General features: G+C 47.3%; 1 long non-coding RNA gene across 1 annotated transcript in view; it reads right to left on the minus strand.

The window, feature by feature from the left end:
* Window positions 1-24042, minus strand: part of LOC141094365 (uncharacterized) — a 30063-nt gene extending 6021 nt beyond the window's left edge. Inside the window, exon 1 of the long non-coding RNA XR_012233032.1 lies at window positions 23959-24042. This is a non-coding gene — a long non-coding RNA (uncharacterized lncRNA). The remainder of the gene's footprint in view (window positions 1-23958) is intronic.
* Window positions 24043-27999: the final 3957 nt, after the last annotated feature.

Below are 27999 nucleotides of genomic sequence, written 5' to 3' on the forward strand. Positions count from 1 at the left end.
TACGGAGCAGAGCCGTGTGTGTACGAGGTGTACTGGAGCCGTGTGTGTACGAGGTGTACGGAGCAGAGCCGTGTGTGTATGAGGTGTACGGAGCGGAGCCGCGTGTGTACGAGGTGTACGGAGCAGAGCCGTGTGTGTACAAGGTGTATGGAGCAAAGCTGTGTGTGTACAAAGTGTACGGCGCAGAGCTGTGTGTGAACGAGGTGTATGGAGCGAAGACGAGTGTGTGCGAGGTGTACGGAGCGGAGCCGTGTGTGTACGGTGTGTGTGCATCATGTACGGAGCAGAGCCATGTGAGTGGAGCAGTGCTTTTACAGCATGTACAGATATTGGCTTTGGGGTTGATCATGCTAATTTACAGGCCTGTGGAGTCAGAGTCAGAGCTCATTTTGGTGGAGTTGGATTCGCTATAAAATGGTCCTACTCCGACTTCTAAAATATATAGTAAATTGGGTACAGTAATTCAATGCATTTTGTGGGGAATATTTTTTTCATAAAAATTTGGGAAAGTTATGAAATTTCCTATACATGTCTGTCATATTCCTGATCTAAGGTCTAGACTTTTAGCTGAGATGTATCTGTGCTGCAGTTTATATTCATCGCTACACTGTCACGTACCCGCTTCTCAGCACGTGACTTGGGGTTACGCCTGCAAGGGTTATCTATCTCCTCTCAGTCCAGCATTCAGCCTTTGTCCTGTGCTGCAATCGGAGCATAAATCACACACCGACACAGACCACATACCCCATTTCATGCACGCTGCCACCACTCACCAAATACACGGGCAATGAGTCCTGGAAAAATGACCACTACTTTCTGCCAATCCCCAGGATCACACACTTTAAGGCTATGGATTCTTTAGACCATACAAGGTTCAAACTTATTAAAGTTTTAAGCTTTAATAGAAAAGGTACAGTGCTTACAATAAAAGGATCTAAAAATATGGAAATAAAAAGTGACATAGGTTTTGTATGCTTTTTGGCCATGTGAACATGCATTTATATGCTGCATGTGTAGCAACTCAAACCAAGCTCAATTTTTGTGTTTTTTCTTTGTATTTTTGCATTCTGTGCAAGCTGGGGTGTGGCCTCCCTCTCCTGAGTTGGAAATTGTATTAAGGCCGGGGTCACACTGGCGAGGAATACGGCCGAGTGAGAGGCGCTAAAAGCACGCATTAGACACGGACAAATGATTCCCTATGGGGTCACTCGCACCAGGCGTATATTTCTCATCCGTATTCTACGGTCCGTGCCAATCGCAGCATGCTGCGATTGCCAGCATACTACGCCCGTAGTACGCCAATGCAAGTCTATGGGTGCGCAAAAAATACGGATTACACACGGAACACACGTGTGACCTGTGAGCAATACGCAGGTCTTTTGGCTGGTGACAGGAAATGGCCCAATCCATCATCAGGAAGCCTAGACATACAAATGAGCTCAAAAAGCACTCCAGACATCCCGGAAGTACGCCTCCAAGGAGTACAGCAGCAGCATGGCGTCCACTTACATAAATGAGGAGATGCTCATTGTCCTGGTGCAGGAGAGTCCCGAAATCTGGGACCAACGCAATGCCAATTATGCAAACCGGGCAAGAAAGGAGGCGTCATGGAGGCGCATCTGTCGCCAGATGTACCATGACTTTGGTGACCGACCACGTGAGGAGCAGCATAAAATTCGTAAGTACAAGGCAAAACATGAGTAACCTTAGCGCACAACAAAAAAGGAATATAGAATCAGCACCCCCCTTCCTGTGCATGTACTTTTAGCCTCATGAGGCCGTTACATTTGGATGTGACATGTGGCTTCACACAGCCATAATTTGGGTTTAGGCCACAAGCTCCTCATCCTCCTAGACAAACCAATTATTAAGTGTAGCTAAAGAGACCCTGTGTATCTGCCCCATTACATATGCCACCATGGGTAGAAAGCACACCCCAGAAGGCCCCATGCCTAGTCTACTGGTAGCAAATGTGACCTCTCAAATATGTGAATTTGACAATATTTCCTGTCACATTGCAGTGGAAGATGTGATGAAACGCTGGCGAAGCATCCGGGACCAATACCGCCGGGAACGCCAGCAGCGGTCCAGGAGTGGGGATGCGGGACACGTCAAAAGGAAGTACATATACTATGACCGGCTGTCCTTCCTCGCCCCAATTCTGGATCTGAGACCGTAAGTAGATACCTCACACCACATTACACAAATACTTTACAGGGCCAAAAATATTGATGCATTTTTGCCTCTGTTCTATTTCATAACAGAACTCAATCCAACCTTACGATGAGTCATCACAGGAGAACCCATTGGCTGCCCAACACACAACACCACCAGGACGGTCTGCTGCCGCCCCATCATCCATCCTGGAAGAGCCGGGCAACTTGAGCAGCAGCCCAACTAGCCATATCAGGGGATCCCCACAGGCTTCTGTTACATCCCGGCGAACACGAAGAAGGCGCCAGGTCACTGTTCAAGAGAGCAGGACCAATGTGGACACGGGTGCTAAATTATTTATCTAGAGTAACTACAGATGATGGGGAGGAAGCCTACTCACGTAGCCTGACCCTTTATCTCCGTGCCCTTACCCGTGAGGTCAGGCTCCGTATTAGGGGATGTTTTCAGATCCTGCTTGATGCAAGCACCCCCCCACAATACCCCATATGAGCTTTTCAAATATCTGGAGAGGTGGCAGCTTTCCCCCAGAAATCTAATGCGCATGAGACCATCCACACAGATGCTTGCTCAAGCAGGGTCCGAACATCCTCTAATACGTGGGCCTACACCTCACCCCCTTCCTCCCCCTACCCAACCTTCCCAACACCAGCAACAGATTTCTGGCTCTAGCTAACCCCACCAATATGGCCACTTAGTCCCACCCAGTGTTGGAGGCTGGTCCCAACCTAGTTGGGGCCGACATGGCTATATTGGTGGGTATGAGCCACGGGCCTACCCGCCCCAACAAGATGCCCCTCAGCAGTATTACTATGGCCACTACCCCCAACAATCACAGGAGGAAGGTCACTACCAACAGCATGGGCAACAGTATGCACCTACACAGGGCGATGTTGCTCAAAGTAGTCAGTAGCAAGCACAGGCTGCTCCTCCGCCTTCTCCTTCCCCAACGTTCCACAATTTATAAGTGACTTAGTAAACCCATACTGTATATGACTGTTGTTAATTGTTTTGATGGGAGGAGATGTCCAGTGTGTTTGAACTGGTGTTTAAAATCCCAAGGCAAAGTCCAAAAGAGGTTTTATCCAGCAGCAACATGAGCTAAAACAGATACTAATAACATTTCTTATGACGGTTTTCAAATCATATGATTAAGACACCATGACAGGCAAGGCTACCTTATGTGTTTCTGATACATATTACATGTCTGTCAAAAATACAATATTTCACGGGGCTATACTGGCAAAGTCAAAGGATCAAAATAGAGTACTCACTTGAAAATGCATAGAAAAGGTGTGCTGTCCATATTCTCTTAGTCCAATTTAGGCCAGCTAACTATATTCCAAAATCAAGGCAAACAGCCTCAAGACCATCACGCTCTCTCTATGTATTATCAAGTCAGTCTTCTATTTTGATCCTTTGACTTTCCCAGTATAGTGCGGTGAAATATTGTGTTTATTACAGACATGTAATATGTGTCAGAAACGCGTAAGGTAGTCTTGCCTGTCATGGTGGCTTATTAATATGGTTTGAAAACATTCATAATAAATGTTAGTATTATCTTGTGTAGCTCATTTTGATGATGGATAACTCTTCTTTTTTACTTTGTATTCCAAATGTGTACAGTTGCAATGTTGTTATTGCACTATGTATGCTGTAGGATATGTTAGTAATTTTGTTTGAACAACAATGTTGAAATATGCCAAAAGCCCAATTTGGGCCATTGCCCAAGTTTTTCATAGGGCAAGAATATGTTTGCCTTACAAACTTAAAAAAAAACACAAAAAAGGCAAAAGTAAAAATTGGCCAACTAAACTTTACGTCTCTGTCTTAATTGTCCAAACCCATATCAAAATACGCGTACCAAATCAAAGCAACAGTCAGAGATTCACAAGGGGTAGAAATATATATATATTTTGACACACATCAAAGCAACATTGCCAACATAGATCCAGCATGCTCTTGCCAAGAAGGTTCCCCGAGGTGCCATAAAGTAATTTGTGAAATGATCACGCACATTGAGGCCAGAGATCGGTCTACGTTGATGGTTGATAGGTGGTCTCACCCTACACACATTGTCCGGCCTACGCACAACACCAGCAGAGGAGGAACAATCATGTATCCTGGTGAAGTTATGAAGTACCACACAGGCTTTCACTACTTCATTAACATTTGGTTCACTCAGCTGAATGGCAGACTGGAGTAGCCGCCATTTGGCACAAAGAATGCCAAAGGAACACTCCACCAGTCGCCAAGCACGTGATAGGCGCAAGTTACATATTCTGCGCCTGTGGTGAAGGTTGCGCCGGGGATATGGCCTCATGACATTGCGCGTTAACTGAAAGGCCTCATCTGCCACAAGAACATAAGGGACAGATTCTTGAGTGTCTTGAGTGGAGCCTGGTAGCTGTCGTGGTGGTAGATCAAAATGGTTGGTGCGTAGCCGCCGAGCCATAATGGAAGTATTGAAGACTCTAGAGTCTCCCGTCCTTCCATAGGCCCCAATGTCAACAATTATAAACTTGTATTGAGGGTCGGCCAGAGCCAACAATACTACAGAAAAGTATTGTTTATAATCAAAGAATTGGGAGCCAGAGTTCGGCGGATTACGCCCCCGGATATGTTTGCCATCAAGGGCTCCAATACCATTTGGAAACTGGCATTCTTCCTCAAAGTCCCTTGATATCCTCAACCAGTCTTCCATCCTGACCTCGGGCATGACGACTTGATATAGTCTTGTCCATATTTCAAAACATATTGACCTGACTATGCCAGAACACACACATCTTGCTTTGCACAATGAGTAAGTGATATTCAGTCCATATTCCACCCAACATTCGTGTCTGTAAGTTGAAACATATGTGGACTAAGATGAGGGCCTAAAACTTACTCCATGAAGGCAAAAATTCGAACTTTGCCCAACACATCATGAACATAGAGAATGTGGTTGTGTAGTACATACCGTATTGTGAGTACAAGTCGCTCCTCTGCAGATATAGCTTTGCGCATCCTTGTATCCTGAAAGGTTATCCAAGGGCGCAGTGTCTCCAAGAGTGTAGCAAATGTTGCAAGGCTCATGCGACAGTATTGTTAGAATTTGACAGGATGCTCCCACAGAGAATAATAGAGGCGGTGAAAATTACCTCTTGTGAATCGTTGCCTCAAAAGTGGATGTACCCACATGCGTCTCCTCCTCCGCGGATCCACTATCACTGGGTATGGTTGGCCAAAGCACCATGACAAAAGCCAGTTGAAGAGAACCTGCTCAGTTGTGGTGAAAGTCAGACTGTCTGACATGCTGCACATACCACAGCAACACACCTAGTGAAGGCAAGGTGACAAATGGACAGAATGGAGGCTGCCACCTGTTCCTGAGCAAATAAATACAGTGCAGCCTAATGTTTTAAATAGATAGTAGGCCTCAAAACCGTTAAATGTCCATTTTGCAAGGCTGCGAGAAAATCTCGCCATACGGATTGCATACGGATGCCATACGGATTACATACGGATGCTGACATGCGCAAAATACGCGACCGCACCTGGCTTACGGATGACCTACGGAGCACTATTTAGGGGTCATTCATCCGTATTACGCATGTAAACTATGGACCGTATTTTGCGCTGGTTAGTGTGACTCCAGCCTTAAAGGCTTCCCCTGACTAGTGTCCACTGGTTGGGACCCGGTCCTTGTCTGCCCTTATTCACACAGACGTCAACTTTGACACATGATAAGGTTATTAATACTAGACAGTGTAGGACCGCCCAGACCACAGAGTCACCTTGTCGATGGTGGGATGGCTTTTATGCTATGTTTGATCAAATGCAGTATTACTCTGTAGGATTTAAATGCACTTTTGCTTTTTGCTTCTTTAATTATAGCAGGGTTTTTTCATTTTGTCTTTTGTAGGTTTTATAATTTATAGATTTAGCCTGGAGATCAGATTTCTAGACCAGCCTCTCATGTTAATATTTGAATTCTTGGTTTGTGACTGGATCATGGCTCTTTTACCAATGAATACATTATTTTCCTCTGAACATTATTTGTGTGATCTTTTGCTTAGTCAATAGTGTCAGGCTGCAATTGGCATCTCTCTTCAAAAGAGTCAGAAGTTGTGAAATGTTTCCAATTCTGTGTGCTCTCAGAACGGCCCCCTGGGGAAACTGGAGACCAGGAGGCTGGCTCTCAAACTTGTTGTTTCTCTGGAAAGAGAAAGTATTAGAAAATTAGTGATTGAAGAAGCTCTTACTTAACCAAAAGGAAGATCTTAAAAAGACTCTCAAAAGACGCTTCATGTTTCTTAAAATGGATGCCTGCACACGTCACAGAGTGAACTATTTTGCTATAAACGTTCAATATGCTTGTGAAAACAAAAAAAATGTTACCAAGACACTGGCAGTAAAAGATACTAAAGCTCATCACAGCAGCCAGTTTCTCCAGACCTTAGTGGAAAAAGTTCTGCAAGATTAAGAACTCAAAAAAGAACAGGTCCTTGCTATTGTAACTGATAATGCTTCAAACATGATTAGTACAATTAAACTGAGGAATGAGAGTAATAAAGGTGAACAGCAGCTAGAAGAAAATTTCACATTCAGTATGTTGGAGATGGAAGGCCACAGTCCTGTTTCCATAATGGAGGAACAAACAGATATTACTACAGAAGAACAGCAAAATGATTGTTTACAATTAGATGATCCTGTTGAAGCTGCTTCACACCTCTTTCCTATACATCACATGTGTTGTGCACACACTGCAGCTGGCAATAAGACATAGTCTGCAAGAGGGACATGCTGGAAGTCTGATTAGCAAAGGGAGGAAATTTGCTATTGCTGCCAGAACCCCTAAAATTGATTCCATCTTGAAGAGACATGTTGGAAAAGGGACAATTGTGGATCAAGCCACTCGGCGGGGCAGCACCTATTTTTTAAATTTGGTGACGGGCATCATAACGTCCTTCACAAAAACTAGAGTGGCTGGAGCATGACAGAATACGTTCACCCTGGTGTTCTAGTGATGGTGGATGGTGAGGATGAGGAGAAGGAGGAGGACAACAAATAGCCAAAATCAGGAAGCGTATACCCATGTGTGGGTGTGAGGAGGTGCATGGGAATACACCTCCCAAAAAGACACTGTATTGGAGGTTATGTTTTACTGTCATCATTTGGTGGTGTCGAGAAGTCTGGCCCAATCCAGCCGTTGTTCATTTTTATAAGAGTGAGCCTATCTTGCATTTTCCATTGACAGGCGAATGAGCTTATCTGTGATAATTCCACCAGCGGCACTAAAAACCAGCTCTGAAAAACGCTAGCGGCAGGGCAGGCCAGGACCTCCAAGGCGTAGAGAGACAGTTTATGCCACGTGTCCAGCTTAGATACCCAATAATTAAAAGGCACAGAGGAATCACAGAGGATGTTTGTAAGGTCAGCAAGGTACTCCCTCAGCATCTTAGAAAACATTCCATTCCTTGTGACATTACTCCACACCTCAAGGCCAGGGCAATGGGAGGGTCTGAAAAAACCGTCCAAGAACTTTGCCAGTGTTCCCCTGCCTCTGCTGGATTGGAGTTGTGTCTCTCTCGCCTGTACTCCTTGGTTGTCCAACGAACTGTTAGTTCTGCTGCCAGCGTTTTGAGATGGGAATTTTTTTAATAATTCTGCAACAATCGTCCTCTGGTACTGCACCATTTTAGTACACCTGTCTGCCTCTTGAACAAGAAATTGTACGTTCTCCTTGTAGCGTGGGTCTAAAAGTGTCACTACCCAGTAATGCCTGTCACCCCATATTTTTACAATACGAGGGTCACGGGAAAAGCAGCACAACATAAAGTTAGCCATGCATGCCAGACTGGTAACAGGGAACCCTTCTGCGTCCTCAGCAACAGGACAACTGACTAAGGTGTCCTCCTCATCTTCCTCCATGTCCTCAGGCCATCCACATTGAACAGACAGTATGACAGTTGTGCTTGTAGTACCATCTATAGCGCATGAAAGCAGCTCCTGTTCTTCCTCCTACAACTCTTCCTCATTGTCAACCAATCCACATTGGGATGAAATGAGTCTGGGCTGTGTGCAATCACCCTGTATGGTTCCTTGGCCATGTCCTCGTGCTCTGCCTGCAATGCATCCGCTTTCATTGTGAGCAGAGAGCTTTTCAGAATGCAGAGAATCGGGATGGTGATGCTAATTATGGCGTCATCGCTGCTCACCATCTTGGTGGACTCCTCAAAGTTTTGGAGGATGTTACATATGTCTGACATCCATGTCCACTCCTGAGGTCTTATGTGTGGACTCAAACCTGAATATCGACGGCCTTGTTGATACTGATATTCAATAACTGCCCTCTTCTGCTCACACTTTCTACACAAAGTGTAGAGTTCCAACGCTTGGGGACATCACATACCAGTCGGTGAGCCAGAAGCTGCAATCGCTGCTGAAGCAAGGCAAGGGTGGCTGAAGCTGTAGCTGACTTTCTAAAATGGGCACACAGGCAGCGTAGTTTCACCAGCAGATCTGCCAGCTCCGGGTAGCTTTTTAGAAAACGTTGAACAACGAGGTTAAGCACATGGGCCAGGCATGGTATGTGTGTCAGTTCGCCTTGCCTCAGAGCCGCCACCAGGTTCCTGCCATCGTCACACACAACCAAGCCTGGCTGGAGGTTCAGCGGTGTGAGCCACACATCTGCCTGCTGTTTCAGAGCTGTCAACAACTCTTCAGCATTGTGCGGTTTGTCACCTAAACAAATTAGCTTCAGCACAGCCTGTTGCTGTTTGGAATTGGCAGTGCTGCAGTGCTTCCAGCTTGTGACTGCATTGTTGAGGTCATGGGTAATGTTGTGGGACAAGTGCTTGTGTAATGCCGGGATGGCACAGCGGGAGAAATAGTGGTGGCTGGGGACCGAGTACCTTGGGACGACTGCCGCTATAAGGTTGCGGAAAGCTTCCGTCTCCATGAGCCTAAAAGGCAACATTTCGAGCTCAAGCAGACAAGAAATGTGTGAATTTAGTACTGTTGCCTGTGGGGCGTTGGCTGCATATTTCCATTTACGTTCCAATGACTGGGGTATGGACAACTGAAGGCTTGCCTGGACAAGGACGTGGATGATGATGGTACTATTTGACTGTGGGCAACGGCAGGTGCAGGACAGGAGGCATCTTCGCATGCACCATGGACAGGGGATTGGTTTGCACGCACAACAGTGGAAGAAGCAGTGGTGTCACCCGCAGACACTTCCTGGAGCCTGGGGTTGGGCCCACAAAGTCGGGTGCTTTGCTGCCATGTGACTGATCATGCTGATCGTGGTAAGGCTGGTAGTTTTGCTACCACTGCTGATGCTGGCAAGACAGGTGGTCCAAATGGCCTGTTTGGGGTTATTGGCAGAGACTTTGAAAAATATCCAGACTTGGGAAGACCTAACAGTTGGACTGGCAACTTCCATCATGTTGGTGTTACGTGGAACGGTTGCCCGCCTTCTGTCTGCAACCACCACACTGCTTCTTCCTGCCTGAAGGGGTGCTACGCCTCCCTCCCCCTGTGTGCTGCTGTCCTCGCTCTGCATGTCCTCCTGTCAGGTGGGGTCAGTTACTATATCATCCACCACCTCATCTTCCACTTCCACACCCTGGTCCTCCTCCTGACTTTCTGGCAATTGTGTCTCATCATCGTCCACCTCTTGTGACCGTGGCTGCTCAAATATTTGTGCATCACTACATTGAATCTCATCTTGCCCTGCTTCAAGTGGACCAGGCAAGAGGCACAAATCAATAAATGGAAAAGTTAACAGCTCTTCGGAGTGTCCGAGTGTGGGATCAGTTGTCACAGGGCACTCAGCATGGTGGGAGGAAGGAGGATCAGGGTGAGGAATATGCGGTCCAGATTCACGGCTACTCAGACTTGACCGTGTGGAAGACAGAATGCTGGTGATGGTGGATAAGTAACTGGAAGTATTATCCGCTATCCAACCAACAACCTTTTCACACTGCTCTGGCTTCAATAGTCCTGTCTTGCTGCGGTCCTCTAGGAGTTCGGACACTAACGTCCAGCGAGAAGATGTGGGTGTTTTTGGTGGCCCAAGTTCAGCTTGCCCACGGCCTCGGCATGCACCATCACCATCACGGCCACTTCCCTGTACCTTGCCACGCGCCTTGCCCATTGTAAAAGGACTAGAATATTATACACGTTCACTACAAATGGCTGAATTGGGAGCAAACTTGTATGTGATACGTGTGTGGGAAAACCACACTTTAAACTATCTGGACTGTAGTTACAAATTTTTTTTTGGGTATCAAATTGGTGTCTATAAGTACCGTAACAGACTGCAAAAACACTAGAATATGTAGGCCTAAAATAGCCAAATTTTTTGCACAGATAAATGAGGCCTGTCACGGAGATACCACACTGCCAAATATGTGGCCTGTTTTTTTTTTTTAAAAAAAAAGCAAAATAGTGATGTACATAACTAGAGTGACAGCAAAAAAAATGGAATACCAGCCAAAAATGCCCAAACTTAGAGCACAAAGATATATGAGGCCTTTCACGGAGATACCACACTGCCAAATATGTGGCCTGTATTTTTTTTCTTTTTTATACTAAATATTGCTGTATATAACTAGAGTGACAGGCAGAAATACCGGCCTAAAATAGCCAAAATTGGACCACGCAGATATATGAGGCCTGGCACGGAGATACCACACTGCCAAATATGTGGTCTTTCCTGACAGACAGCAAAAAAAAGAATTTCGTCCTAAAATGCTCAAATTTTTAGCACGTGGATGTATGAGGCTTGTCACAGATATACCACACTGTAAAATATATGGCCTGTATGTATTTTTTGGGGGGGGTTCAGCAAAATGGTGTCAAGAAATTGTGTGAAACACAAAAAAAATTCTCTACCTTACCACATAAAAATGAAAGATTTCTCTGCGCACTCAAAAGTGATTTTTGGGACCCCTTTAAAATTGCTGGATTTTCACGATTTGCTAGGAAAAGGATCTGTATTGTGCAGTGTCAAAAAGCAAATAGAGATAAAAAAAGGGCTCTGGATTGCTTTGCAATGAAATAATCTCTATTAACCTGGGAAATAATTGTTTCCTAGCCAATTATACCTGGGGCTAGGTAACGGACAGTAGTGGAATGGACCCTCTTGATGTATGCAATGATATGTATATACACACATACAGTGCCTGCAGGCCTTGCACTGATATGTATACAGCGATGTACACTCCCCTGACTACCCAACACTGCAACCTATATACTAATCATAGAATCATAGAATCGTAGAGTTGGAAGGGACCTCCTGGGCCATCTGGTCCAACTCCCTGCTCAAAGCAGGATTCGCTAAATCATCCCAGTCAGATGTCTGTCCAGCCTCTGTTTGAAGACTTCCATTGAAGGAGAACTCACCACTTCTCGTGGCAGCCTGTTCCACTCATTGATCACTCTAACTGTCAAAAAGTTTTTTCTAATATCTAATCTGTGTCTCCTCCCATTCAGTTTCATCCCATTGCTTCTAGTCTTTCCTTGTGCAAATGAGAATAAAGTTGATCCTTCTAAAATGTGACAGCCCTTTAGATATTTGTAGACAGCTATTAAGTCTCCTCTCAGTCTTCTCTTTTGCAAACTAAACATTCCCAAATCCTGCAACCTTTCCTCATAAGACAGGGTTTGCAGACCGGTCACCATTCTGGTCGCTCTTTTCTGAACTTGCTCCAGTTTGTTGATGTCTTTTTTAAAATGTGGTGCCCAAAACTGGACACAATATTCCAGATGAGGTCTGACCAAAGAGGAGTAGAGGGAAATATTGACTTCACGTGATCTAGACTGTATGCTTCTGTTAATACATCCTAGAATTGCATTTGCCTTTTTTGCTGCTGCATCACACTGTTGACTCATATTCAGTCTGTGATCTATTAGTATACCCAAGTCTTTTTCACATGTGCTGTCACTTAGCCCTATTCCTCCCATTCTATATATGCTTTTTCCATTTTTATTGCCCAGATGTAGTACTTTGCATTTCTCCCTGTTAAAAACCATTCTGTTAGTTGCTGCCCACTTCTCCAGTTTATTTAAATCTTTTTGAATCCTCTCTCTCTCTTCTCTAGTATTAGCTATCCCTCCTAGCTTTGTGTCATCAGCAAATTTAATCAGTTTACCCTCAATTCCTTCATCTAAATCGTTGATAAAGATGTTGAACAATACAGGGCCCAGGACAGAGCCCTGTGGTACCACACTTGAGACATTCTTCCAACTGGATGTGCAGCCATTTACGACCACTCTTTGGGTCCGATCACTAAGCCAGTTATGAATCCACCTAACAGTTGCCTTGTCCATTCCATACTTAATCATTTTTTCAATAAGGATTGTATGAGAGACTTTGTCAAATGCTTTGCTGAAGTCAAGATATACTATATCTACAGCATTTCCTTGATCTACCCAATCAGTGATACCGTCATAGAAGGAAATTAAGTTAGTCTGACATGACTTATTAGTTACAAACCCATGCTGACTCTGTTTAATCACTTCATTCTTATCCAGGTATTGACATACATGTTGTTTAATAATTTGTTCAAAGATCTTTCCTGGTATAGAAGTCAGACTCACCGGCCTATAGTTACCTGGGTCCACCTTCTTCCCCTTTTTGAAGATAGGAACAACATTTGCTCTTCTCCAGTCTTCTGGCACTTCTCCTGTTCTCCAAGAATTTTCAAAGATTATAGAGAGGGGTTCAAAAATTTCTTCTGCTATCTCCTTCAGTACTCTGGGGTGTAATTCATCTGGACCTGGAGACTTGAATTCATTTAGGCTAGCTAAGTGTTTCCTCACTATCTTTCTGTTTATAGATATCCTGGATTCTTCTATTCCCTTAATAGGACAGTGAATAACAGTTGATGTTACATTTCCTTTCTGAGAGAAAACAGATGCAAAATAGGAATTTAAAAGTTCAGCCTTCTCAACATCCTGTCTTACCATTTCATCATTTTCATCCTGTAAAAATCCTATAGCATCTTTGACTTTTCTTTTACTTTTGACATATCCCCAAAATCCTTTATTATTGCTTTTGACATCTTTTGACATCTTTTTGACATCTTTTGACAACTCCGGAATTAGTCCTTAGAAGGATTGTTGGTTTAGCTGGCTTTGAGTAGTTTAGGATGGTAGACCCCACACTGACTAATAAATTATCAAATCTGACCCTATCTCGGCAGCAGATCTCCCTATACTAACTCAATCTGGAGCTGAATGCGCCGAGCAGGGCGGCGTACAGTCTCATACCCCTGATGATGCTGTGCGACCAGCCATTCACTGCAAGACCACAACAAAGATGTATGTGGCATTACAGTGCTTGGCAGACAATCCCTGCATCGTGATTGGGTCTCTAAATACTGCCAAAAATGCTGGGTGGAGACCCAAGTTCCCGCCAAGTAATACCAGAAATGCTCTGTACTCGCTGAATACACCGAGTACAGTGATACTCAGGCGCGTAATGAGTAGGGATGAGCGATATTGCCCAATATCGTATCGGAATTCCGATTTCCGATATTGGAAAATATCGGATATTGGAATTTCCGATATCAATGCAAGTCAATGGGAGAAAAAAATCGGAATTATAAAATGACCACTACAGTGCTATATAATGGATAAAATGGAGGGGAAACACCTCATGTTAATGGGGAAGGCGTTTGCAGAAGCAGAGGAGCAAAAAAATTGCTAGAAAAATGCACAGAGCAAAAGCTGTAGCAGGAAAACTGGTCGCCATGTTCTTAACAGCGGTGTTTTTTCTTTGGGTTAGGATTAGTTGGGGTAGGGTTAGGGTTTATGGTTAGTAGGGTAAGGGTTAGGGTAAGGGTTAGTAGGGTTAGAGGTTAGGGTTAGTTAGGTTTATGGTTAGTAGGGTTAGGGTAAGGGTTAGGGGTTAGGGTTAGTTAGAGTTAGGGTTATGCTTATGGTTAGTAGGGTTAGGGGTTAGGGTTATTAGGGGTAGGGGTTATGGTTAGTAGGGTTAGGGGATAGGGTTAGTAGGGTTAGGGATTAGGATTAGTAGGGTTATGGTTAGGGGTTAGGATTTAGGTTTAGGGTTAGTAGGGTTAGGGTAAGGGTTAGGGGTTAGTGGCTAGGATTGGTTAGGGTTAGTGGTAAGGGTTAGGGTTAGTGATTTTACATTATTAAATTAAAACTGCTGGTGGTGGTGTCAATATGTCCTTTAACTGACATGTGTCCGCGTTCAGCTCTCCTTGCTTTGCAGGGAGTTTCCAGGAGCACCACGTGGAGGAACGGATACACTCCCTTTAAACCATGCTTAGTCTTCTTCTGCTGATTATATTCAGTAATTCTACTTATTGATATTCTGCTTTTGGTTCATGTACATCTACTCCTACTGCTTCCTAAACCTCCGTCTATGGTTATTCTGCTATTGGCTGGTCGCAGAATGTCCCAAGCCCAGAGGAAATACGCAGAAGTAACAGTAGGCACAGGAACTTGAGAGAACCAGCTGGTGAGTCTGGAACCCGTATAGGCAGCAGAAATCAGCAGAAGAGCCAATGGAACTAACGGGCACCAACTGACGTTACCCGAGCCCGTTAACTAAGCAGGAGGTACCTGTGCTAGAATGCACTACCAAGGACCAGGAGAAGTTACTGGAACTCGGATACCACAAAGGAGGGACCTAAGGCATTGACTCCACTGAGAACCAGCTGACGTTACTGAAACCCAGATAAGCAGCAGAAGGTAAAAGTGGCTGTACTGGGCAACAGCTGACATTACTGTAGCCCGGATACCACAATGTAGTAGTGACATAAGCCAAAAGCACTGCCGAGAAGCCCAAAAAAAACCCAAAAAGACGTAAGTTCAAGAGCAAAAAGACAGGAGTCCAGGGATATCTCCATCTGTCTTCTTGTCTTGGGTCTTCTGCATCTGTCTTCCTGTCTTGGGTCTTCTGCATCTGTCTTCTACCAGAGTAATATCTTCTCGGCAGAAGGTGCAAGAGCCACATTTGCCCCTGCAACCCGGACACAGTCTTCTTTACTCCGCAGTTGCAGCAGGGGAAGAGCAGGGCCTACTGGCACTGTCGAGACCAGCCTTGAGCGCCAGGTCCCGGAGTCCACGTAGGGGGCTCCTACACTGCCGACACCATGGATAACAGCAAACTGAGCCGGAATGATGTACGGCGGGGGCGTGGCACAGTGCGGCGGACACAACCGTGTAACGGCGAGCGTTGTCGAAACACGGTTTGGAGCAGGATGTACCCGTGCCCTTGGGCACTCCCGAGAACCAGCTGGTGATGCTGGAACTTGGTTTACCCCTCGGGGTAGGCACCTGTGTCTGCACTTCACTGCCAGGAAACAGCCGGCGTGGCTGGATCCCGCCTCTTGTGCTTCTGCCTGTAGGTGTTTGGCGTCTGTCGTCCTTTTTTTCCCACTTTGGTCTAACGAGGTACAGCTGGCGGTACTGTTGCCCAGAAACACAGTATGCTGTGAAAGTGGCAGTCACGGAAATGGGCACTAGCTGGCGGTACTAGAGCCCAGAAACACGGCATGCTGTGAAAGTAGCAGTCACGGAAATGGGCACTAGTTGGCGGTACTAGAGCCCAGAAACACGGCATGCTGTGAAATCAGCAGTCACGGAAATGGGCACTTGCTGGCGGTACTAGAGCCCAGAAACACGGCATGCTGTGAAAGTGGCAGTCACAGAAATGGGCACTAGCTGGCGGTACTAGAGCCCAGAAACACGGCATGCTGTAAAATCAGCAGTCACGGAAATGGGCACTTGCTGGCGGTACTAGAGCCCAGAAACACGGCATGCTGTGAAAGTGGCAGTCACAGAAATGGGCACTAGCTGGCGGTACTAGAGCCCAGAAACATGGCATGCTGTGAAATCAGCAGTCACGGAAATGGGCACTTGCTGGCGGTACTAGAGCCCAGAAACACGCCATGCTGTGAAAGTGGCAGTCACAGAAATGGGCACTAGCTGGCGGTACTAGAGCCCAGAAACATGGCATGCTGTGAAATCAGCAGTCACGGAAATGGGCACTAGCTGTGGTACTAGAGCCCATGGAAAACAGTATGAGGTGAAAAAGTCAGTCACAGAAACAGGTGCTAGATGTTGGTAGTAGAGGCCAGAGCACGGGCATAACAGATGACGCTGTGTGCAACATAGGCACATGACAGAGCATGCATACTGCTACCAACCATGCATGTAACCTGTCTACTCTGGCCCACGGCAGCAAAAGTCACCAGAAATCCAGGCCTGGTTCATTTTTACGAATGTAAGCCGGTCCACATTTGCAGCGGATAGTCTGGTACGTTGGTCTGTTAGTACATTGCCAGCTGCACTGGCAAGACACGTTCAGAAATCACACTGGCACCAGGACAAGCCAGGACCTCCAAGGCATACTGGCTAAGCTCGGGCCATGTATCCAACTTGGAGACCCAAAACTTGAAGGGGGCAGGTCCATCCTGAAGCACACTGATAGGGGTGGAGAGGTATTATGCCACCATGTCACGGTAACGTTGCCTCCTAGTGCGATGCGCTGTCTGTGCTGATGGTGCCCGAACTGTTTGCGGGTTCAGAAACCGTTGGAACAGGTTGGGTATACTGAACCTGTCAGTAGCAGATGTACTGCTTCTGCTACCGGCTTCTGAACGGATTCCACTGGGCCCGAATGCACTGAGGTGCCTGCTAGTGCACGTGCATCACTGCTATGCAGTGGAAAAGAGTACGAGTGAATTAACCAGTGCGTCTTGGTACTCCTGCATTTTACGCGCCCGGTTCAATGGTGTAATTAGGCTTTGAAGGCTGTCCCGGTAACGTGGATCTAAGAGGGTGGCCATCCAGTAGACATTTGTGTGGAGAATACGAGCCACGCGTGGGTTGTTTCTCAGACACTGCAACATGAAGTCACTCGTGCTGAAGGCTGCCTACTGACCATGCATCGCTGTCACCAGCTGGAGGAATGTGCTCTGGCTGCTCTGCATCAACCCATCCACGCTCTATCTGGTGACTACTAGTAGAGGGCTGTGTACTTTCCTCCTCTGGCTCATCCTTAGTCCTCCTCATCCTCCTCGCTTGCTGTGTCCTGCCTGGACCTTTGTGAGGCACCCACAGAGCTTTGTACCAACCGGGCCGATGAAGATTGCCTGGTTGGTGCAAGTGTCTCATCATAATCATCCTCCTCCTGAGAAACCTCATCCCTTAGTCCTTTAAGTGATGATTCTATAAGGCATATAAGGGGAATAGTCAGGCTGAGTAGGGCAGCATCCGTTCTCACCATCAGAGTGGAGTCCTCGATGCACTTCAAAATGGTGCATATGTCCTTCATGGATGCCCACTCTGTGGTTGTAAAGTGGGAGGGCTGAGATGTGTGTCGCCTACTTTGCGCCTGATGCAGCTGCAACTCCATAATTGCAGGTTGCTGCTCACACAACCTCCGCAGCATATGCAAAGTCGAATTCCACCTGGTGGGGAAGTCAACAATGATGCAGTGCTGCATGGCTGAAAGGCGCGATGCAGCCATGCTTGAACGTCGCAAATGAGAGCACTCATATCTGACTTTGTGCAGCAGCTCCTCAAGGTCAGGATACTTCCTAAGGAAACTCTGCACCACCAAGTTTAGGACATGGGCAAGGCATGGAATGTGAATCAGACCACCTAGGCCCAGAGCCGTGACCAGGTTTCGGCCGTTGTCACACACGACCATACCTGGCTGGAGGTTGAGCGGCGCAAGCCACATGTCGCTCTGCTCCTTGAGCGTGTTCCACACCCAAACAAACCAATTTCAACACGGCCTGATGATGTTTGGCCGATGCAGTGCTGAAATCGGTTGTTGTGGTACGTCTGGGTGCAGGCGAGTCTGACGAGGAGTATGAGGAGGACTCAATTTGTACGGAGGAGAGGCCTGCAATCCGTGGAGTTGGCAGGACCCGCGCACTTGCACTGTCTACTTCAGTTCCAGGCTCAACTACATTTACCCAATGGGCAGTGATGGAAATGTAGCGTCCCTGGCCATGCTGACTGGTCCACGCGTCGGTGGTCAGGTGGACCTTGCTACTAACTGCATTTTGTAGCGCATGCTTAATTTTACGCTCCACATGCTGTTGCAGGGAGGGGACGGCTTGCCTGCTGAAGTAGAAGCAGCTGGGAATGCTGTATTGTGGGATTGCAAACCCCAACATATCAATAAAGGCTGGCTTGCTCACCAGCCAGAATGGTAGCATTTCCACTGCAAGCAATTTGGCAATGCGAGAATTCATGCCCTGTGCTCGTGGGTGGTTTGCCGAGTACGGGCGCCTTTTCTCCCACACCTGTGTGACAGATGGCTGCACACTGGATTGGGAGTGTGAGGATGCCAGCGATTGGGATGCTGATGCTGACGAAGTAAAGACAGTGTGCCGCCGTACAACACTGCCTGCAGATGCACCCTGGCATTCTGGCGAGGAAGCGGGAGCAGCTGTTTGCGAGCTGGAGCAAGAGGTGGCCGCTGTGGCTGAAGAGGTGGAAGGTGGGGGACCAGCTGCAGGTGGCGAATCATCTTGGGTGTGATGCTGCCACTCCATACGGTGCCTCTTCCTGACATGCGTCAACATATTGGTGGTATTAAGGTTGCTGAGGTTCTTCCCTCTCCGCAGTTTGTCGACAAAGCTTGTATCTGACTACTGTAACGTTATCTGCAACTTGGTCGAAAAAGGCCCATGCACCACAACTCTTGGGTGCACCCCTTGTGCTCTTTAAAAGAGCCCTGCTCCTAACGGGTGCTGAAGTTGAGGGAGCAGACAATCAATTTTTTCCTCTCCCATGTGGACTGCCACGCTGCGCCACACCTGCAAGCTCTTCCTCTGAGCTATCCCCACTTGCTTGCTGCCCCACAGCATGCCATGATGGGTCAAGGACCTCAACATCCAATACACTTTCGTCAGCAGAAACTGGCAGCTGAGTTTCATCATCATCTGCTGACTGGGGTCTGGTCTCTGTGGGCACTGGCCCACCCTCCACTTCTTCCTCAGACGCACGCAGTGGTTGCGCATCTGTGCACACTACCTCTTCTTCAGCTGCAGGAATGCTGTCTGGCTAGCACACAGATTCCAAGCTAACAGATTCTGAGAAGAGGATTAAGATTGGCTCCTGGCCCTCTGAATGTCAGGGCAATTTAGTGGGCGGTGAGGAAGCAGATGGGTGCTGCTCTTCAGTGGCCTGACCTGATGTGGTGGAGAGGTCCTGGGAGGATGCTGCGCTCATTGAGGTGGATTCCTCAGCTGCCATCCAACCAACAATGGTTTCTACTTGATCCTCTCTTATCAGCCTATGGCCCTGTGCTCCTAACAAGCTGCGCATAAATGACTGCTGCCGGGTGAAAGTACAGTAGGTGCTGAGTGACATGAGCCTGCTGCTTGCCCTGGATGTGCACCATCTCTAGCTGCTGATGCACCTCTTCCGCGGCCGCCCCTTACTCCCTGCCTTCTTCATCTCTATCAATGGATTCAGAACAGCAAGAAAGTAATTATTAGGAATTAGTGTGCTTATTCCTGTATGACTACAAACAGGTATAAGAAACACTAATGGCACTGTCTGCTACACTTTATTTGAATCTAGTGTGGCCTACACAAAGAGTAACGTGTTTTTTCTGGTGTTGGTGTACACGTTACGGACGGATGTCACAGCACAGTAAATGACACTGCTGTGATACCAAAAAAAAAGGATTCTCTGGGACTGGGCCAGGTGCTGTGTGGCACCAGCCACAGAGGTTGTTTGGGCCCTCACAGTACAATCCCTTTATAGTGTTTAACTTTAACCTCAATAGATGCTGTGAGGTAAAGTAACACTTATAGGGGCACTGAGAGTGAATTTACTGGTGAAAAATTTGGGGGTGCGCAATAGAACAGGCCGCACTAGGGGTCCTGTAGTCTGATGTGACTACAAAGACTGACCTAGTGGGTGCTGCACTCCCCAAAAAAAGCACACAGGCGGTCTGCGCAGCGGAGGTGACTAAACTGTGCAAAGCGCACCCGAGCACCAGGAAAATTGAGGGATAAATGGGGGTAAGGGATTGGGGGGGTTCAGGGGGGAACCCCTTACTGAAAAATCCCTATATAGCGTTCACCAAAATGTACTGGATGGTGAAGCTACACTTTTAGGAAAAAATAGGGGAAGGGGATTTAAGGGATGAAAAGAAAAGGCTGTGAAAAGGCAGTGAGACACACAGCACACAGTGCTGCAGCAAGAGGAGCTGCAGCAGCTGCAGTGAATGTGCGCTGCACTGTCTCACTAAGCACCTCACTGAGAGCCTGCACAGCACAAGAAATGAAACTGAGCAGGGTCAGTGAGGAAAAAGACTGCTTCTGTAACACACAGGGGCTGCTACAGTCGCTGAAAAACAATTTCTATCGCTATTAGATCCGAGATCTCTCCCTATCTCCAACAGCAACCTATCCCTATCTGCTTTCACAGTAGAGTGAGGCTAAAATGGCAGGCACAGCCTTTTATACTGCCTGATTACACCATCCAGCCAGCCAATTGCAGCGCAGCCCCTAGCTAGCAAGTTTGGACGCCTCCTACCAAGCTTAGGGGAGTTACACAATGCTGTCAGCAATTATTCAGCTCCTGATTGGCTCCACGGAGATTCCACTCCCATAGAAAACAGATTGACCATATTTCAGAAAAATTTTTCACTTGCTCTCAAAGAAGTAGAAGAGTTCAACCGTTCATCAATACTGACTGTGCACGAGGCAATTCCTTTACACCCGGAAATTGTGAGAGATGCTGCCCATGTGGTTACGGCTTTGCCTCCAACCCAAGTTGGTGTAGAAAGGTTGTTCTCTGGCCTTAAAATTATTAGGTCAGATGTGAGGTCATCTATGAAGGAGGATCTGATGGAGGCAATTCTATTTCTTAGAACAAACTCATAGACTGCACAAATGTTATTCAGTACGTTTTTGCTGAAAACTGTTTTTTTTCCTCTTTCTGAAGAGTGTATAATAAATTGTAAATATGCAAAGTTTTTTTTGTTCTAAAGTTGTATTCCAATAAATATATTTTATGTTCTATCTAAATGGCTTGATTATTGTATCATAATAAAGATTAAAAGCCTGATGTTACCATTTTACCACAGTAAATTTATCACTTAAACTTAAATATGAGCCATGTATGAGGGAGTCGGAGTCGGTGTCATGGGAATTGAGTAGTCGGAGTTGGAGTCAGAGGTTTGGCTTACCGACTCCACAGCCCTGGTTTATGTCACCAAAAGAATAATTAAATGGACATTAGAGATGCGATCATGCTACAGCACAAGCGCCGCCGCCGGCACCTGCCTGCTGAATGTGAAATTAGTTTTTTTTTTTCAAAACAAAATTTTCCCCTGAGGAATCTATGCCGTTAGGTGGCGATACATGTGGGGGGGTCTCCCTCCTCCCTTTTACATCATGCTAGTGTGGGAGGAACGGCCCCCCGTCGAGTGTCCGGGCCGGAACCAAAATAGCCGTCATCCGGGGGAAACTGTTCCTGGGGGACAGATTTCGAGGACGGACCGTTCTGACAGACAGATGGGATCAGTATAAAGGAGGTGGGGAATTCCCCGGACGATGAGTCAGCAGACCGGGACAGAGACTGCAAAAGAGCGTGGGAGCGACGGGAAGCTAGAGCGACTAACCAGTGCGAGAGAGGACGCTCACTGAGGACTCCAGAGGGACGGTGCCAAGGCGATCATCCAAGACTTGCTGCCCTGCTCCAGCCCACGGCCACTGCAGCCCCAGTTCAACCCGCGGCCGTTGCCGCCTCCTCTCAGCCCGCGGCTGCGGCCTACCCGCAGTCACCTGCGGCTGCTGCCGCCTCTCCTTCGCCCGCGGCTGCGGCCTGTTTCCCGCCACCCACAGCCGCCCTGTGCTCGCCCGTGGCCGCGGCAAGTACCGTGCTGTCGGCGGCCACCACCGTCCCGCTCAGTCCCGCAGCAGGGGCCGGGCCTCTGCTGACCGCGGACTCCCCGTCACAGCCATTAGCTGCACAGGTGGCCTGTCATCCACCACCGCACATCGCTGCCGCTGGCCCCAGTCCGAGGGCTGCGGCCCACCCATCCAAGGACTTCGCCGGGCCCTGTGGGGCTCCAGTGTCGCCTGCGCCGGAGGGCGCGAAGACCGAAAGGTCACCAACCTGAACGGCGAGGGACATCTGGACAGCAGCTAAGTTGACTTTTCCATTAAGGACCCGTAGTCGGCCAAACCGCGGCCCTATAGTGACCGGCTATTGCCGGAAGTAGTCATGTTCTACTCTTTGGTGTTTGCTTGTCTAGAGCCCCTGCGAGGGCAACATGTGTTACCCCTTTTGGTGTTCAAGCCGTGACTGAGAAAAGTTCCCCCAGTCTTATAAAAGATATTTTAGAAGGCACCAGGTTGTCTCACGACTCGTCACTGCATCCTGCGTACCTGCAGTTACCACACTAGCATTAGGTTTGGTCTTTGATGATCTCTTGAACATGTGATCCACCCCTTGGGTTAGTCTGTAATTCATGGGCTCTTATTTATCTGTATTCGAGCGCCTTTTGTGCTCCATGCTATGCCCTTTTTGGACATCTTTCATCTATATGGGTATTATTATTTGAGCTTGTCTGCATCGCTTTTTCATTTATGTCTGGTTGTTTGTCAGGCTGTATTTTCATTAATTTCTTTGATTATTGTTGTTGGGCACGTATTCTTGTTCTTATATATAGCATGTGTAAATGTTATAATAGCCATCATATGTGTAGCCTACTAACTAGGGGAGTTTATGTATGATTAATTTCTATACATTTTTTCCTCTTGCTTAGCATATTGGGGGAGGTGAGCTTTAGGTCCTTACATGGACCTTGGGTGGTGTTTGCATGTGGCCAACTTTTTGGTCCTTTTTAATTGTTTTAAATCTTTGTCTCATTTGTGTGTCTTTTTGCATAAATAATAAAAGTATTTTATTAATCATTGTGGTCTCTATTGTGGGGTTCATCGCGACCTTTATACACACTTCTTTCTTTTGGTCTTTATCGTCCCTGCATAGGTTCTACACCTATTGCTGAGCAGGATACCTAATCCCTGCCTGACCCTGGCGATAAGACCTGCACCGGGAAGGACAGGATAAGCGCTAGTCAATCCCCACTACCGCTAAAGGCAGCTAGGATACACAATACAAGGGGAAACTTAGCTTGAGTAGACTTCGAGAGAAACACCATCGTCCTTCAAACTCCAAAGAGGCCGTTAGATGACTGCTGCAGCTCCAAGCCTCAACAGGGAAGTGCAAATAGAAAATATCACCGACGCTTGACAGCAGCAAGTAAATCAACACTCAGGTCCAGGTGTGGCCATTAGCACCGGGGGAGGTGGCCACTTGCCTGCAAAGCAAACTACTGAGACCTTCTGCAGACAGATGCAGTGCAATGGTCTGCTGCCTCTGACACATTCGTGACAGTCTCGCTGCTATTGGCTGAGGATGTTTTCAGACGTGCAGGTGCTGCCCCTTTAATAGACAGGGAGCGCGCGCCCGGAGCACACTCCAAGGAGACCGGCATCACACAACCGACTATAATTCATCTCAGCGTCCATCTAGAAAATGGACAAGTTTATCTCACTACCAGCAATGCAGAGGAAAGAGCGGCTCCACCACCTGACACTACATAACTTTAGATGGAGGCGCACGGCTCGATCAGCACTAGGATCGCCCTGAATCTAGCAATCCTGGAAACTCCCGGCTGTAAGATCACTAAGATCCTTCATAGATCTGAGGAGATCCAATTGCTTAATGGGGGAATTGTTGTTTTTTTAGCGGGTGACTTCTTCCAAACATTACCTGTTCTTAATAGAGCAACACCAGCAGACGAGCTGAATGGCTGTTCTGTTCGCACAGGACCTGTGATGAGGTCACAGAAGGGGTGGAGTCAGGGGTCACATGATCAGTGGCCTCAGCTTATGTTTGTGGCTAAATTCAAGTGGCCAGAGGGTCCAAGTGGTTTAAAGGACCAGGTCCCTCTGTCCACTTGGATTTAGCTTTCTCAGAGTGACCCAGCTATTTCCCAGTGGAATATAGGACACTTATCACCGACTGCCATATTGGGACACCCAAGTGATGGGTGTCTAAATATGGAAACTGCTGCTGGTGCCAACCTATTGGCGGTACCACCAGCGGAACACCGTCACACCACACACACACCCTATACACCACACATTCACTCACACACTCACGCAAGCCTCTTGCACTGTACCACCAGTGGAACACCGTCGCACTGCGCATGCGTGAATTCTGCAAAGGCGCAGTGAATCATTCGGCTGATCCCGGCGGCAGATGCACGACGTGTCTACAGGCAGGGGAAGCCGGTCACATTAAACGGGTGTTCCCATGAATGAACGTTCATTTTAAAAATTGTCTGTGTCTGACCGTGTACGGAGCATAGCACGTCTCCTGGGCAGGGGAGGAAGCAAAAGACAAAATACTGACATTACAGCAGGGGATCACAGAGGATACATTTTGTGAGGTAAAATATTTCATTGACTGTTTTTAAACGATATTTTACCTCACAAAATGTATCCTCTGCGATCTCCTGCTGTAATGTCAGTATTGTCTTTTGCTTCCTCCCCTGCCCAGGAGCTGTAGTATGTTCTGTACACGGTCAGACACAGGGGTGAGAGAGACAGAGCACAGGGAGGAGACAGCTCAAATGTGACAGCACATGAGGGGAGAATACAGCACAGGAAGGAGAGAGACAGCAGACAAGGGGGATAGCACATGAGGTAGACAGGTCAAAGAAGAGAGCACACTGTGAGAAAGCTAAATCCCAGTGGTCTAAAGGACCATGTCCCTTGGAGTAGTTTAATACCAGACATAGTAAGCTAAAAAAAAAAAACAGGGCCTTCAGCCCACTTGGATTTAGCCTGCTCACTGTGAGAAAGCTTTATCCAAGTGGGCTAAAGGACCAGGTCCCTTGGAGTGGTTTAGTACCAGACTTAGTGGGCAAAAGGACCAGGTCCTTCTATTCTCTTGGATTTAACCTACTAACTGTGAGAAGGCTAAACCCCAATGGGCTAAAGGACCAAGTCCCTTAGAGTGGTTTAATACCAGACATAGTGGGCTAAAGGACCAAGTCCCTTAAAGTGTATTAATACCAATCACTGCACAGCCACAAAGATGACTGCGGCATTTTATGTCCTGGCAGACAATCCCTGCACCATGATTGGGTCTCGTAAGTCCTTCAAAAATGCTGGGTGGAGACCCGAGTTACCGCCAAGTAATCCCGAAAATACTTGGTGATATCAGAGTACACCGAGTACCGTGATACTTGGGTGAGCACCGAGTAGTGGCGAGCCTGCTCGCTCACCACTATTAGTAAGCTAAAAGACCAGATCCTTCTGCCCACTTGGATTTAGCCTGCTCACTGTGAGAAAGCTTTATCCAAAAGGGCTGAAGGACCAGGTCCCTTGGAGTGGTTTAATACCACTCTTAGTGGGCAAAAGGACCAGGTCCTTCTATCCACTTGGATTTAGCCTGCTCACTGTGAGAAAGCTAAATCCCAGTGGTCAAAAGGACCAGGTCCCTTGGAGTAATTTAATATCAGACTTAGTAAGCTGAAACAAGAGGGGATTATAGGGAGAATAATGGGAAGCACAAGCTTCTAAGTGTAATAATTAGTTTCCAAAGGTATATACTCAGTGTGAATACACTCACCTATTTGGTGTCTTGAGATACTGCGTGTAGATCCAATCCCTGGATCACTCCATTCCTCTTTCCATTCAGTTTGAATGGATTAAATATGGGGTCTCAAACTCGGTAAATGGGCCGCACATAAAAAAAATTTAAGCTGGTGGAGCGCATTCCTTTCAAACTTAATACAGTCACAATTGATAGCGGTATCTAAGGGGTTAAACGGCCGCGATCGCTGCTAATACCGATCGTGGCCATTCAAATAGGTTGTTAGCTGCGATGTACAGCTTACCTCAGTGGATGATGGTGTCGGCTCTGCATGTGAGCCGGCGCTATCATCTCGCTGTACACGCACAGCCACAGTCACCTGCAAAATCCAGCAAAGGGTGCTGGCGTGATGTCATTACACAGCGCCAGTGGAATGTCATCACGCAGGGCCACTATGGAGCGGCGCACTCCTCCGCTCTTCTAGCGTGAGCAGTGGCGTAACTACAAAGTTATGGGCCCTAGTACGAACTTTCAAATGGGGCCCCCCCATGTCAAAATACATGCACATCTCTGCTCCACACACCTCGTACACGTGCGGCTCCGCTTCACACACCTCGAACCAGGGCTGTGGAGTCGGAGTCGTGGAGTCGGAGTCGGTGCTCATTTTGGTGGAGTCGGAGTCGGAGTCGGTATAAAATGGACCGACTCCGACTCCTAAAATATATAATAAATTGGGTACAGTAATTCAATGCAGGATGTGCTGAATATTTTTTCATAGGAGTTTGGGAAAGTTATGAAATGTCCTATAAATGGCTGTTCTATTCCTGATCTAAGGCTACATTCACACACCGCGTTTTTCCTGTGTTTTTTGAGGATACGTTTTTCAGCTGCAAAAGCTGATCATCTTTTTAAAAAACTGCATCACCTGAAAGGTTTTTGAGCTCATAGATAATGTTTTCAATAGCAAAAGCAGATTAGAAATCTGCTCTATTTATCCATATCTGTCTATCCATATCGTATCTGTACCAAAAAGAATGAAAACCGGGTAGTACACCAATATATATTCTGTTCTATCTAAATATCTTGATTATTGGATCATAAAAATGATTAAATGTCTGAGGTTCACATTGTACTACAATAAATTTTTCACTTAAATATAAGCAATATGTGTGGGAGTCGGAGTCGGAGTCGGAGTTGGAGTCGGAGTCGGTGTAAGGGAAATTGAGGAGTCGGAGTCGGAGTCGCAGGTTTGGCTTACCGACTCCACAGCCCTGCCTCGAACACACGTGGCTCTGCACACCTCGTACACACGCGGCTCAGCTCCGTACACTTTGTACACACACGGCTCCGCTCCGTACACCTCGTACACACACAGCTCCGCTCCGTACACCTCGTACACACGCGGCTTTGTACACCTTGTGCACACACGACTTCGCTCCGTACACCTTGTACACACACGGCTCCGCTCCGTACACCTTGTACACACACGGCTCCGCTCCGAACACTTCGTACACACATGGCTCCGCTCCGTACACTTCGTACTCACACAGCTCTGCTCCGTACACCTCATACACACACGGCTCCGCTCCCTACACCTCGTAAACACACGGCTCCGCTCCGAACACTTTGTACACACACGACTCCGCTCTGAACACTTCGTACACACACAGCTCCGCTCCGTACACTTCGTACTCACACGGCTCCGCTCCGTACACTTCGTACTCACTCAGCTCTGCTCAGTACACCTCATACACACAGGGCTACGCTCTTTACACCGCATACACACGCGGCTCCGTACACCTCATGCACACACGTCTTCGCTCCGTACACCTTGTACACACACGGCTCCGCTCCGTACACACACGGCTCTGCTCCGAATACTTCGTACACACACGGCTCCGCTCCGTACACTTCGTACTCACACGGCTCTGCTCCGTACACCTCATACACACACGCCTCCGCTCCCTACACCCCGGTCCTCGTACACACACGGCTCTGCTCTATACACCTCGTACACACACGGCTCCGCTCCGTACACCTCGCACACACACGGCTCCGCTCCGTACACCTCGGTCTTCGTACACACACGGCTCTGCTCTGTACACCTCGTACACACACGGCTCTGCTCCGTACACCTTGTACACACACAGCTCCGCTCCGTACACCTCGTACACACACGGCTCCGCTCCGAACACTTTGTACACACAC

This window comes from Dendrobates tinctorius, unplaced genomic scaffold (assembly GCF_039654945.1).
Source record: "Dendrobates tinctorius isolate UK_male_01 unplaced genomic scaffold, ASM3965494v1 ptg000063l, whole genome shotgun sequence".
NCBI lineage: Eukaryota > Metazoa > Chordata > Amphibia > Anura > Dendrobatidae > Dendrobates > Dendrobates tinctorius.